This window comes from Scaptodrosophila lebanonensis, unplaced genomic scaffold (genome assembly GCF_003285725.1).
Source record: "Scaptodrosophila lebanonensis strain 11010-0011.00,11010-0021.00 unplaced genomic scaffold, SlebRS2 tig00000110-arrow-arrow-pilon, whole genome shotgun sequence".
Taxonomy (NCBI): Eukaryota; Metazoa; Arthropoda; class Insecta; order Diptera; family Drosophilidae; genus Scaptodrosophila; species Scaptodrosophila lebanonensis.
Genome location: NW_022060573.1, coordinates 2,055,869 through 2,070,083, shown reverse-complemented (window position 1 = coordinate 2,070,083; position 14,215 = coordinate 2,055,869).

Genomic DNA, 14,215 nt, shown 5'->3' with positions numbered 1-14,215 from the left:
TTTTGCACATAGTCTATCTTAAAACGTTGCGTTATCTCTATATATAAAACAGTTTGTCCTGACTAATTGGTGATCAACGCACAGCCCAAACGGTAAAAGATTAAATTTGGACTCAAGTATCCTTTCATAGTATCCATCATAGTGTAGGAGCACACTAAGAAAGGCTTTTGGAAAATTCTAGCTCCAAAGGGGGGAAAACGAGCTTTAAAAAATATTAGTTATAGTGGTCATGTTCGTTTAACGAAATAGTTTGGCAAGAACAAAAATGTAACGGACTACTGAACAATTTTTTGTCAAGAACAGAAAATGTTCATTTAAATACCTAAAATGCCTTTCTACTGGTAACTTATAAGGTGAAAACATATGGGTAGGTCATGCACACACAAAATAAATACAATTGGAAACATTATATTGAGCCGGGTTAAGACGGGCAATACCTGCTAGTGTATACATAAAATAATAATAATAAAAAAAATAAAAATAATAAAAAATGTAAAACAAAAAGAAAAAAAAAATAGAATTGTATAAATATATATAGTGACATATGTAACACACCCATATACTTATGTATAAGTTAAATATAAGTTCACATATGCCAACAGGCACGTACACCCGAAAATTTCTGGCAATAAGAATTGTGTTTCTCACCAAACGGCCAATGCGGCTCAAATTCGGGACGAGTAAAGTCCAATTTTCCAATGCAGCTCAAATTCGGGCTATAAGCAAATTTAGGTTCTCACCAAATTGCCAACGCGGCTCAAATTCGGGCTATAAGCAAATTTAGGTTCTCACCAAATTACCAACGCGGCTCAAATTCGGGCTATAAGCAAATTTAGGTTCTCACCAAATTGCCAACGCGGCTCAAATTCGGGACGAGTAAATGAAAACACCTTCTCCGGTAGAAACAAAAATTACAATGGTCCGATAAATCAGTCAAACCCCCAAAATTCAGGCTTCCAAAAGAATAACAATGACCGTGCGAATAGGGGAAATAATAATAGAAATCATAATAAAAATTCAAACCAAACATATGCTTATAAACATACAAATACTTACAATAATACCAGACCAAGACATGAAACCGAAAATTATCAACAGTTTCATCAAGAAATGCAACAAAGGTTACTCTATGATAGAGTAAATAACCCAGTCAACTATCAAACAGCTCAAGTTCGGGATACACCCAATCCACCAGTCAAAAGGCAACGCGAAAGTACTAGTGGTCATTATAAAATGGACACTTCCGAAAATTTTCATCAAGTGGCCTTGGAGCCAGATACAGGAACTCCTTTATCAGATTATTAATGAATAATAAAGAAATTAGGTGTGTAATAGACACAGGATCCTCGATCAACTTGTTAAGAGAAAATTTTTTCAACTTCCCATCAAAACCTTGTCCGTTAGAAGTCCGTACAATTAATGGTACAATAAAGTTAAACGAAGTAGTATTATTCCACCCCAGTAAACTGTGTCCTACTAAACAGCAATTTTATATACACAATTTTTCCGATCGTTATGATATGCTCATAGGAAGAGAATTCCTTGAAGCTTGCCAAGCTAACATTGATTATAAAACAGGAACAGTGACCCTAAGCGGTTATTCTTTCATGATTAGGTATAATGACAATGATCAGGGAGCAGACAAAAGTAGTTTGAAATGTCTCGACCCACCTCTAACAGAGGATGTACCTTTTAATTTCTCAATCCAAAACGAATTGAGAGAATCCAACGAGTTCAGGTTAGAACACCTGAATCCCGAAGAAAAAGAAAAGTTAAAAAAGGTCTTAGCAGAATTCCGCGATATCCAATACCGAGAAGGTGAAAATTTGACTTTCACAAGTACGATTAAGCATGTAATTCAGACAAAGCATGAAGACCCAGTCTATAAAAGACCATATAAATACCCTCAAGCTTTTGACGAAGAAGTCAATAAGCAAATAAACGAAATGCTGACTCAAGGCATAATTCGTAAATCCAAGTCCCTATATTGCTCACCCATTTGGATTGTACCAAAGAAAAGTGATGCCTCGGGCAAACAAAAATATCGTATAGTCATAGACTATAGAAATCTCAACGAAATTACCGTTGATGATAAATATCCCGTTCCTGTAATGGATGAGATATTGGATAAACTGGGAAAGAGCCAGTATTTCACAACAATTGATTTAGCCAAAGGCTTTCATCAGATCCAAATGGATCCAAGGTCAATAGCAAAGACCGCATTTTCCACCAAACATGGCCATTACGAATACACTCGTATGCCATTTGGACTTAAAAATGCACCCGCAACTTTTCAACGTTGCATGAACAATTTATTAGAAGAATTAATATTTAAGGATTGCTTGGTTTACTTGGATGACATAATAATCTACTCCACTTCATTGGAAGAGCATATTGTGTCCCTGAGAAATGTTTTCACTAAACTACGAGAAGCCAATTTAAAACTTCAACTTGACAAATGCGAGTTCATGAGAAAAGAAACTGAATTTCTTGGTCACATTATAACAACTGAATTTATAAAACCAAACCCAGAAAAAAAAGGGCAATCGTTAAATTCCCGATTCCAAAAACAGCCAAAGAAATTAAGTCATTCCTTGGACTTTGTGGCTTTTATCGCAAATTCATACCAAACTTTGCAAAGGTTGCAAAGCCCTTAACTTCTAAATTAAAAAAAGGAGCAACGATTAATGTTACAGAAGAAAACTATAATTCAGCTTTTGAGAAGCTCAAATTGCTCATAACGTCAGACCCAGTACTGATTTATCCTAACTTCAGTAAACCATTTTCACTCACAACAGACGCCAGCAACATTGCTATAGGCGCAGTGCTCTCTCAGGATCATAGGCCAGTGTGCTATGCAAGCAGAACTTTAAATGAGCACGAGGTAAATTACTCAGCTATTGAGAAGGAATTGTTCGCAATTGTCTGGGCGACAAAGTATTTTCGATCATACCTTTTCGGTAGGAAGTTCGAAATTTTGAGTGATCACAGACCGTTGGTCTGGTTAAACAATATAAAGGATCCCAACATGAAGTTACAAAGATGGAGAATCAGATTAAATGAGTTTGATTATCATATCAAGTACCTACCCGGTAAGGAAAATCATGTGGCAGACGCCCTGTCAAGAGTTAAGATAGAAGAAAACCTATTAGGAGAAGTGGCATTACCAACGCAAACAACAGTGCATAGTGCCCAAGAAGACAACCAAACTCACATTTCAATCACGGAAAGACCTTTAAATTATTACAATAAACATGTAGAATTCGTGAGAGGCGACTCAAATGGAGTCCAGTTAATAAACTATTTCCACAAAACAAAACTTATAATCACATACATAGAAATGACTTTGGAACATGCTAAAGAATTAATCAAGGAATACTTGTGTACAAAAAAGAGCGTTATTTATTTTCCTAACGAAACCGACTTTCTGGTTTTCCAAAACGCTTATGTAGAGATAATTAGCCCAGATAACCTCACTAAGGTCATGAAGACATGTAAGAAATTAATCGATGTACAAACATATTCAGATTTTAAAGAAATCATTGTCAGAACACATAAGGATCTTTTACATCCAGGAATAGAAAAACAGACAGCCCTCTTTAAAGAAAGTTATTACTACCCAGATTATCAAAAACTGATACAAAACATTATAAATGAGTGCGAGATATGCAATATAGCAAAAACTGAACATAGGGATACAAAATTACCCTTCGAAATAACCCCCGAAACCTTCAACCCTCGAGACAAATACGTCATGGACTTTTATATGGTCGACAATAGACAGTTTCTATCATGCATAGATATTTATTCCAAATTTGCATCTTTGATAGAGGTAAATGGTAGAGACTGGTTGGAAGCCAAGAAAGCCATCTTGAAAGTGTTCAATGAAATGGGAAAGCCTATAGAAATAAAAGCAGACAAAGATTCCGCATTTATGTGCGCAGCATTGCAGCTGTGGTTGAAGGCGGAAAATGTTAACATAAATATAACAACAAGTAAAAATGGAGTCTCCGATATAGAGAGATTTCATAAAACAGTTAATGAAAAACTCAGAATAATTAATAGTGAGTCCGATCCAGAGATCACAATGACCAAGTTCGAGACAATTCTCTATATTTACAATCATAAGACCAAACATAACACGACTGGCAGAACGCCGGCTGACATTTTTATATATGCTGGAACACCGGCATACGATACCCAAGCGAATAAGATAATACAGATAGAAAACCGAAATGAAAAACGTAATAATTTTGAAATAGACACAAAGTATAAAGAATCCCCTCTTGTGAGAAGTAAAACAACAACCCCGTTTAAGAAAACCGGTGGATTGAGACAGATAGATAACAATCACTTTGAAGAAACAAATAGAGGCAGGAAAATAATTCACTATAAATCCAAATTCAAAAGAAAGCAAAGGTTAATAAAAGCAAATACGATAATTCCAGATCGTCACCTGCTGAACCACCAGCTACCAACTAGATCGACAGCAATTATTATGTTGTTTTTTCTGATGAGTTCCGTCCGAAGCCAAAGACTGGAAGTCAACCCTATTCACGCGAAAAACGGCTATTTAATATTTAAGACAGGATCAATAGATCTACCCGTAAACTATCAATACCATTGTTTGTCCGTAAATCTGACAAAAACCGAACAGATTTATAAAGATTTAGTTAAGCAAACTGAAGAGTTCGGGACATTAACACAAATTCAATATTTAAAACAAAAACTCGAAAGAGAGATGAATGGCATAAGAATAGTTAAACGAAGCAAGAGAGGTCTTGTAAATTTCGTAGGAACAGTGTACAAGTACTTATTCGGCACATTGGATCAGGAAGATAAAGAAGAATTAGAAAGCAAAATAAATTATCTACAAAGAAATAACGTCCAAACGTCCGAACTGAACCATGTAATAGATGCTATAAATGACGGGATAAAGACTATGAACCAATTGAGCAAGGTAAACGAAATCGACCAAAGGTTAGCAATGTTGATATTTAATTTGCAGCAATTTACTGAATATATCGAGGACATCGAGTTGGGTATGCAGTTAACAAGACTTGGCATATTTAACCCAAAGTTACTAAAACACTCACGTTACCTCGGACAAACTTCTAAGCATAAAAACTTCCACATGGCTGAATCCCAGCGCAAACAAAATTCTTATTATATCCCATATTCCACGAGAAATTATTAAACTACCAATCTTCAAGGTACTACCGTACCCACCAGACGAAGACAATAATATTTTAACCGAGTTGGTCCATGATAAATACTTTGTTCAAAATAACCAAGCCTACACGGCAAATTCTAAAACACTCGTTACGAACAGGTGTATAACGGGAATACTTAACCAGTTTACAACCGAGTGCACAAGAGTTTTGAAGTGAATTATATCGAGCCTAATATAATAATTACCTGGAACTTGCCTAGAACAATTCTAAATCAAAATTGTCTCAATAGAGAAATAATAATAGAAGGAAATAATGTAATAAAAGCTTTTAATTGTTCAATGCAGCTTGATGAAATAATAATCACTGGCACAAGGTTAGATTATACACAAACCATTTATGTAAGCAATAATGTAACAAAAATAGAACCACTATCATACATTGAAACTAAAGAAATTGTACAACAATACACAAAAGATTATAACACTTTTCAAATAATTGTATTAACCATACTTGTAATAATTATAATAATAACAATATTATATTGCGCCTATAAATACGAAGCAATACCAAAACGAATTATAATTAAATGTAAAAAACAAAAAGATCAATTGAAAATAGAAAATCCAAGTGATTTTCAAGAAAACAAAGTTGTAACAAAACAAAATAGTCCTAAGCTATACCCTAACGTTTTAGCCTGAGGACAGGCAAATTTTTTAAGGATGGGGAAGTGACATATGTAACACACCCATATACTTATGTATAAGTTAAATATAAGTTCACATATGCCAACAGGCACGTACACCCGAAAATTTCTGGCAATAAGAATTGTGTTTCTCACCAAACGGCCAATGCGGCTCAAATTCGGGACGAGTAAAGTCCAATTTTCCAATGCAGCTCAAATTCGGGCTATGAGCAAATTTAGGTTCTCACCAAATTGCCAACGCGGCTCAAATTCGGCTCAAAAAAGGAATGTGTAAGGTGTATTGAGCGGTGCAGTGTTTGTTATTGATATTGTTTGTCACCATTAGTAACATATTCCTCCCAAATACTCGAGTATAGGTAGGGGTGGGTTTTTTTTAAAGCAAATGTAATAAATTGGCCTATGGAGCCAAAGTAAACTGCAATGCATCAATCCCATTAGTATCACATAGATTGTAATAAAATACTGAATTAACCATGAATACCGAGTAGAGTACTTTATGGGGGTGAGATGGGATGACAAAAGTCACTGAGCAAGAGGGAAAATTCCAAAACATTCATAGAAGGGAGTCGGCCATAAAATACCAACACCAGCTCATGGTAGGGAGGGCCACGCGGCTGTTAAGCACCGAAACAGCCACCACACCGCCCAAAGCTCTCAGGCGGCCATTTATCGGCAATTGCGTAGGTAGGTGTGTTTGAAGAAAAATATAAATTCATTGTTGGTCTGCCGCACCCCTGTCGCGGTCGAATCTGACCCTGAGCCGATGGCTAGCCGGCGTAACGACAGGGGATGCACTGGCAAAGGTGGACGTAGGTAGGTGTGTTTGAAGAAAAATATAAATTCATTGTTGGTCTGCCGCACCCCTGTCGCGGTCGAATCTGACCCTGAGCCGATGGCTAGCCGGCGTAACGACAGGGGATGCACTGGCAAAGGTAGACGTAACAAGATGGCGCCCAAACTTAAATACACCTGGGTCTACATTTTAGCAAATGTTGCCCCAGTCGAAAGCGAGGTAAAAGCCAGAGTCTTCTTGTTTGTTTTTTTTTTTGCAGATTTGTTTTCTTTATTTAGTGTTTAAATGTAACTTTCCACAGCGATAGCTGCTGGCGGCCCCTGAGCCGGCGGGAAACGGTGCAACTGCCAGGTCCGTGAGTGAGCTTCACTAGGGCTCAGCCCATCGTTGCCGCAGTTGCATCCTTCTTACAGAGCGGTGTAGGTTGGTAACCAGCAGAATAGGTGCAGCGAAGGAGCGAGTGTAGCAGGCCCGTGAGGTGTCTTGGTGCCCACTCATTGTTGCCCTACAGGGTGTTCCGAGGCTGAAAAGATCGAGAGTAATGTCTGTTAGGTGTTAAGTAAAGAATAGTCTAGTTGCCTTGTTTTTTTGTGGGTGAGTTACCTTTTTTTTGTGGTTGTTTGGTAGTTCTTATGTATGGTTGCGTAGTAGGTCCATGTCCTGTCCCAAGTGGAAGGAGCATCGTTGCCCTACGTAGCAGAGCATGGGAGCAGCAATTCGAAATAGCCCAAGCGAGATTTTAGTTTTGGTGGTCGCCTGTAACATATTTGGGGGTGTAAAGCGTGCGATAAAGTTAAGTTGTTTTGGTTTTGTGTACCTTCGGCAGTGACAGCGTGCCGTTGTGCAGCGTCATACTGAGGATCCCCATCTCACCCTTACATGTCTAGTGTTGAGCGTGTGAGTGTAAAGAAATATTGTTTTGATTTATGCTATTGTCTGTAAGTGTTAAGTGCGCAATAGACAGGAGGTCAATTGTGAATGGTCTAGCACAGTCTAGCAAAGCTGGTCCTGGGCTGAGCCTTCGATATCGTTTGGTATCGGTGAGGTATTTTGGCACAGGTTAGCGGGTCTGTGCATAGGGCGGGAATTTGAAGTTCAACTTATCTTTAGTTTGTTTTTTTTTTTTTGAGTAATATTTTCACTTAGTTTTTTTTGTTAAGTCTTTTTTTGGAGTACATTTGTTTGTTCTTATTTATTTATTCTTTTTTTGGTTATGTGTTTATTGGTATTTATTTATATATATATCCATAATCATTTGATTTGCTTAAATATTCCGACGGGTACTTAGCTAAGAATATTATCCCCGCTTATCAAACACATACGAGTGGACCGATCTCGTTTATAATATAGGTATACATATTTTTTTTTATATTATAATCGGCGGGTACGAATCCGAGTACTAGCAGTGTTTTTTTTTTTTGTAGTTTTGGATTAGAAAGGTACTTAGAAATGAATCTAGACCCGAATGTTACCCGGAAGGTCAGGCGGAGTCAGGAATTTAGTAGGAATAGGCCATTGGTTCACTTGGACTCTCCTCCTCACGTAGGATTGAGTGAGGCGGACAAGCCAGCAGAAGCACTCAATGATGACGCATCGCCGCCGAGTGTAAACGGGGCAGCATTCCGAGGATTTGGGGATGAATTGCCGAACAGTTCCGGAGCAGCAGCCGACGCGCGCGCGTATGACTATGGCGGTGGAGAGCAGGGCGGCAGAGCCGAATCTGCGCTGCCAAGCGAAATTCGGCCAGCGATCAACGTGGCATTAGCACAGGCTCACGAGACGTATCGCGCATCGTTGTCGTCAGAAGTAGCGGCCATTCGAGACACGATGCAGGCCAGCATGCTGTCGTTCATGCGCGAGATTAATGAGGCAGTGGCAGCGCTGAGGTAGGAGAAGACACATAGCGCGCCTCCGTCTGTAGCACATGCGCCGGTGGGCAGGCCAGAGCGAGCTCACGCGCAAATGCAGCGGTCAGCCATAGGCGGGTACGAGAAGGCAGAGAAGGAAAGAGAGTTTGTAAGCAGTAGACCAGCAGCTGCAGCACCGACTCACCTGTTCGTCGACAACCGAATTTTAGAGGCAACGGGCACATGTTGAACAGCGGCAGTCCTCAGCCGATCCGTGGATGAGCGATTTGGGCCCTGACGTGCACAGGCCATTAAGGCGAAACACGATGGGCGATTCCCGGTCCGACGTCGTCCACATCAGTAAGTGGGGCCTTGTGTTTGATGGCGAAACCAAAGGAATGCCGGTGGCGGAGTTTATATTCCGCTTGGAGTATTTGCAGTCTTTGTATCAGGTGCCCTGGGCTGACGTGTTGCGAGACTTCCACTGCCTGGTGAACGGAAGAGCGAAATATTGTATTGGATGGGCGTGCCGGCCGAATCTCCGATATGGGCTGCAGCAACAACTCCAGACTCGAAGATCGGAGTTTGAACGAAAGCATGAGCTGAGGGAGCGGAAGCAGCGACATGGCGAGAGCATAGAAGAGTATATTCAGTCGATGTTGGTGTTGCGTTCTCGGTTGGTGTGTCCATTTTCGGATTATGACCTTATTAAGGTGATAAAGACGAATATTAAAGACACCGTGTCTAGGGTCATCTATCCGATGAATATAACGAATCTGCAGAAGCTGAGAGAGGAGTGCCAAGACGCCGAAAAGATGCTGGCAACGCATTGGGCGCGGGCCCTCAGCTAGTACCAACTACGCGCAGCAGCGAGAGCAGCATCGAGTACACGAGCTGGACGTGGTAGCGGAGAGTCCAGAAGGCAGCCAAGTGGAGCATTTGGAGGCGGTGTATAGGCCACATGAAACTGGTGGGAGCCGCTCGACTCTCAAGTGTTGGAATTGTGCCCAACTAGGGCATACATATTTCGATTGCGAGTCCGCGGTGCGCAATACGTACCTCCGATGAAATAGTAGTTAGGATAGGAATTAGTAGCGATAAGGATGGTACCGTTAGTCATATTTACTCACAGATATATAAAGTCAACCAGGCAGTCCCACCGAAGAAAGTTTGGTCGCAGCGGAAACCCTTGGAGCAGCGTCAGCGCGACTATGAAGTAGCCAGGAACCGCATATTTGGTAGCCAGCACGAACCGGATGCGAAAGGGGCGTCGAAGACGTCCTTGCGGGCGCGTGGGAGACACCGCGAACGCCGACAGAAACATCAAGCGGTGTGTGCAGCGGTGAATTCTGCAGGTCGTGTCGACAGCCGTCCATATGCTACGGTATCGATTGAAGGCAGAGAATTTACCGGTCTGTTGGATACCGGGGCGTCGGTGAGCTTGCTGGGAAGTGGTGCCATAGAGTCGGTCCGAAAACTAGGTTTGGTGGTACGCGAAAACCGATCCGCGGTAAGGACAGCAGGCGGCGCGCCACACTGCATTATTGGCAGCGTGATGGCGCGCGTAATATTTAACGGAACGGAGTCGGACATGGTATTCCACGTTTGTCCGTCGTTATGCCAACCGCTTTATCTGGGCGTGGATTTTTGGCGCAGGTTCGGTTTTGTTCCGGATGTGATCCCGGCTGAAAAGGAAGGACAGCTCGTGGCTAAGTTGGATGAGGAGCGTTTAGGAAAGAGTACACCAACGAAGCCGCATGATTTAGAGGCGTGGCAACAGGAGGAATTACAGCGGGTCGTAGCCCAATTCAGATCCTTCGAGGAGCACGGTCTGGGTAGGACGCCAGTGGAGCAGAACCACATTCAGTTGACGGAGGGAGCACTGCCAGTAAAAGAGCGCTTTTATCCCGTGTCGCCGGCAGTGCAGACGCTATTGTTTGCAGAAGTCGACGAGATGCTTCGGCTAGGGGTGATCGAGCCAAGTGAGAGTCCATGGAGCAACCGGTTGTGCTTAGACGCGAGAAAGCTAAATCAGCTCACGGTGAAGGATGCTTACCCACTCCAGAGCATTGAGTCAATTTTGAGCCGAGTGGAGGATACCGTTTACATCAGCAGTGCCTTGAAAGTAGCCAACTTGACGATTTCCTTAACAAATCCAAGTTCTGCTACAGGTACTTGAAGTATTTGGGGTGTGTGGTTGGCGATGGTGCGTTGCGGATAGACCCAGAGAAAGTCGAGGCGATTCGGGCAATTTCCTTGCCGACCAGCGCGAAGCAGCTCCGCCGATTCTTGGGGACCGCGGGCTGGTATAGGCGTTTCATTCGGAAATTTTCCACGATTTCCGCGCCGGACTGCCTGAAAGGAAAGGGAAAGTTTCAATTAACTGGCGAAGCGGTTGCGGCGTTTCAGGAGTTGAAAGGGGCACTCACCTGTGCGCCAGTGTTGGTGCATCCAGACTTTCGGAAGCCGTTCGTGATCCAGTGTGACGCGAGCCAAGCGGGCATAGGAGCGGTTTTGTTCCAGCACGATGCAGACGGTGCGGAAAGACCAATAGCTTTCATTTCAGCGAAGCTTCGGGGCGCTCAACTAAATTATAGTGTCACCGAGAAGGAATGCCTGTCTGCGGTAAAAGCGGTCGAGAGATTCCGGCCGTATGTGGAGTTGATGACGTTTAAAGTGGTGACTGATGTCGTTAAAGGAGTTGAACGGCCGATTAGCGCGGTGGTCGTTGGCCCTTTAGTATTGAGCACCGGAAACGCAAGGACAATATTGTAGCCGATACGCTCTTGAGGCCTTTCGAACTCCAGGAAATTCATTTTTTTGATTTTGAGACCACCGAGTTCGAAAGTGCGGAGTATACTGAAAGGCTGAAACAGGTGCGGGAAAACGCGGAGCTATTTCCGGATTTGCGCGTGGAGGATGGGCTGTTGTATAAGCGGGCGCAGTTCACGCGGCCCGAGCGAGAGGAATTTTCCTGGAAGCTCTGGGACCGCGTTCTGTGTCCGCAGCCCTAATACAGCAGGCCCATGAGAGCGACGCGACCATGCATGGGAGCATGAGGAGGACCGTGGAGCGACTCAGGCAGTTTTTCTTCTTGCCCGGGATGGTGGCGCAGGTGAAGAGATACGTGGCCGGTTGCGATACGTGCAAAGCGACGAAACACGGCACGCAAGTTGCGAGGCCAGTGATGGGTGCCGAAACCGTACCGCTTCGACCAATGCAGAGGCTATATCTAGACTTTCTGGGGCCGTATCCGAGGTCCAGGGAATACCACCATCCTGGTAGTTCTAGACCATATGTCCAAATTCGTGGGGTTGCGAGCGATGCCAAAAGCAACAGCGGCGGCAGTGGTTCGGTTTCTGCAGGAGGAGGTGTTTTCTGCATTTGGAGTCCCGGAAACCGTCCATACCGACAACGGGAAGCAGTTTGTGTCCAGCCAGTTTACGGGGTTCCTGCAGGGGCTGACCATCACCCACGTACGCACGGCGAACTATGCCCCACAAGCGAATGCGGCGGAACGCGTGAACCAGACGGTGCTAGCGGCCATCAGGACGTATGTACAGGGCGACCACACGAAGTGGGACGAGAAGCTCTCGGATGTGCAGTGTGCAGCACGTAGTGCCATCCATAGCAACATTGGCACGTCCACATATTTTGTTTTGTTTGGACAGCACATGTTCACCAGCGGGAAGGACTACAAGCTGGCACGCAAGTTGGGAGCACTGGAGGATGCAGAATTGCGCATGTTGCCCAGATCGGATCAGCAACAGGCAGGCCGGGTGAGGTACAGCAGAGTGTCCACATGCACGGGCGTCGGCTGGGAGTCTTCCACGTCAAAGATTTGAAACAGTAGCAAAGGCCCGGCTTTGTTCGTCGGTAGACCGAGCGACCAATCTCAGGGTGTGGGCGTTGGCCTACGTTGGGCAGAAAAGGAACCGCGGCGCTTTCCACTCCCGTTTCTTTCCATTGACACCAAAATAAAACCGGAGTGTGTTGTTATGTGCGATGCGGCAGTATTGGGAAACCGCAAATGGCGTCGGACGAAGGGGATGGCAACCAAGTACTCGTGCGTGAGGTGCGAGGACCAGTGCTACCAATTAGGAGGGTTGCAAAGTGGGGAAAGAAGCAATTCCCTCAGGGAAGGGCAAATAAATTGTGGCCAGTGAGTGAGACGCACATGAAGTTACGAACAAAAAACAAAATAAGGGGACTAGAAGATTTATAAAACACAGGAGTGACGACAGGAGGGTTGGGAAATACACCAGCGTGGGTTCATAGGCGGAGGTAAGGATCTTAGAAAGGCCAGTGTGCCGATAGCTAATTCCTTACCAGGTATAATAGGAGTAGCAGTAACTGCGGACGGTCCAGAAAGTGCGCTGTGCGCGGGTCGACACCGAACGTCGGAAAAGTTTATACTAGCGGCAGAAGACAGCGCCAGCACCGACCGGCAACACTGGATCTAAGGCAGGACCTCGGCCCTAGCTGAAGCCAGGCCAACTTTCATTTATCCTGAAGTCCGGGCTAAGTACCTCTCTCTTTTGGTTTTTTTTTTTGTTTGACGCACATATATAAACATTTGATTTAAACTCACACCACAAAATTTATATACACATATCAGCACATACCCATATACTCATAAATATATTATATACACCGCACAAATAATTCAACCCCCCACCGCCACATACACACAATAGCCCAAATAACACAATAGCCACAAAACTCAAACACTAAACACAACACAAACAAATCACTGTTTTAAAGAAAGGCTTAAGAAATATATGTATACATAAAATAATAATAATAAAAAAAAAAAATCATAAAAAATGTAAAACAAAAAGAAAAAAAAATAGAATTGTATAAATATGTATATATATGTAAGAAAAAAAAAGGAATGTGTAAGGTGTATTGAGCGGTGTAGTGTTTGTTATTGATATTGTTTGTCACCATTAGTAACATATTCCTCCCAAATACTCGAGTATAGGTAGGGGTGGGTTTTTTTTTTAAAGCAAATGTAATAAATTGGCCTATGGAGCCAAAGTAAACTGCAATGCATCAATCCCATTAGTATCACATAGATTGTAATAAAATACTGAATTAACCATGAATACCGAGTAGAATACTTTATGGGGGTGAGAAGGGAGTCGGCCATAAAATACCAACACCAGCTCATGGTAGGGAGGGCCACGCGGCTGTTAAGCACCGAAAGAGCCACCACACCGACCAAAGCTCTCAGGCGACCCCTGTCGTGCTCGAATCTGACCCTGAGCCGATGGCTAGCCGCAGTAACGACAGGGGATGCACTGGCAAAGGTGGACGTAACACATAATGGCTTTTATGTTTACTTGTTTTAATTAGGCTTTGCGCATTGATATGACAAACATGTAAACCAGGCTTTTGGTTGCACCGAACGTTTAGCATTGTATGGCTGCTCGCATTTAAGCTACTTTTGCTAATTTGCATATTTAAATATTTGAAGTCGTTTTAGAAACGCACTCGAAGTATACGATGTAAAATATAAAAAGAGAGAAAAGATTATTTTAAAACAAGCATTTCAAATACTAATAACTATGTTAAAATTAAAGCGTAACAGAAATTTCTTAAGCAAGAAAGGTACTATTGCTATAGTGATCCCCTTAAGCTCCAGCGCCGTCAGTCTCAGTCGATGGCTCGGCAAGGGGGGTAAAAGCTTTTATAC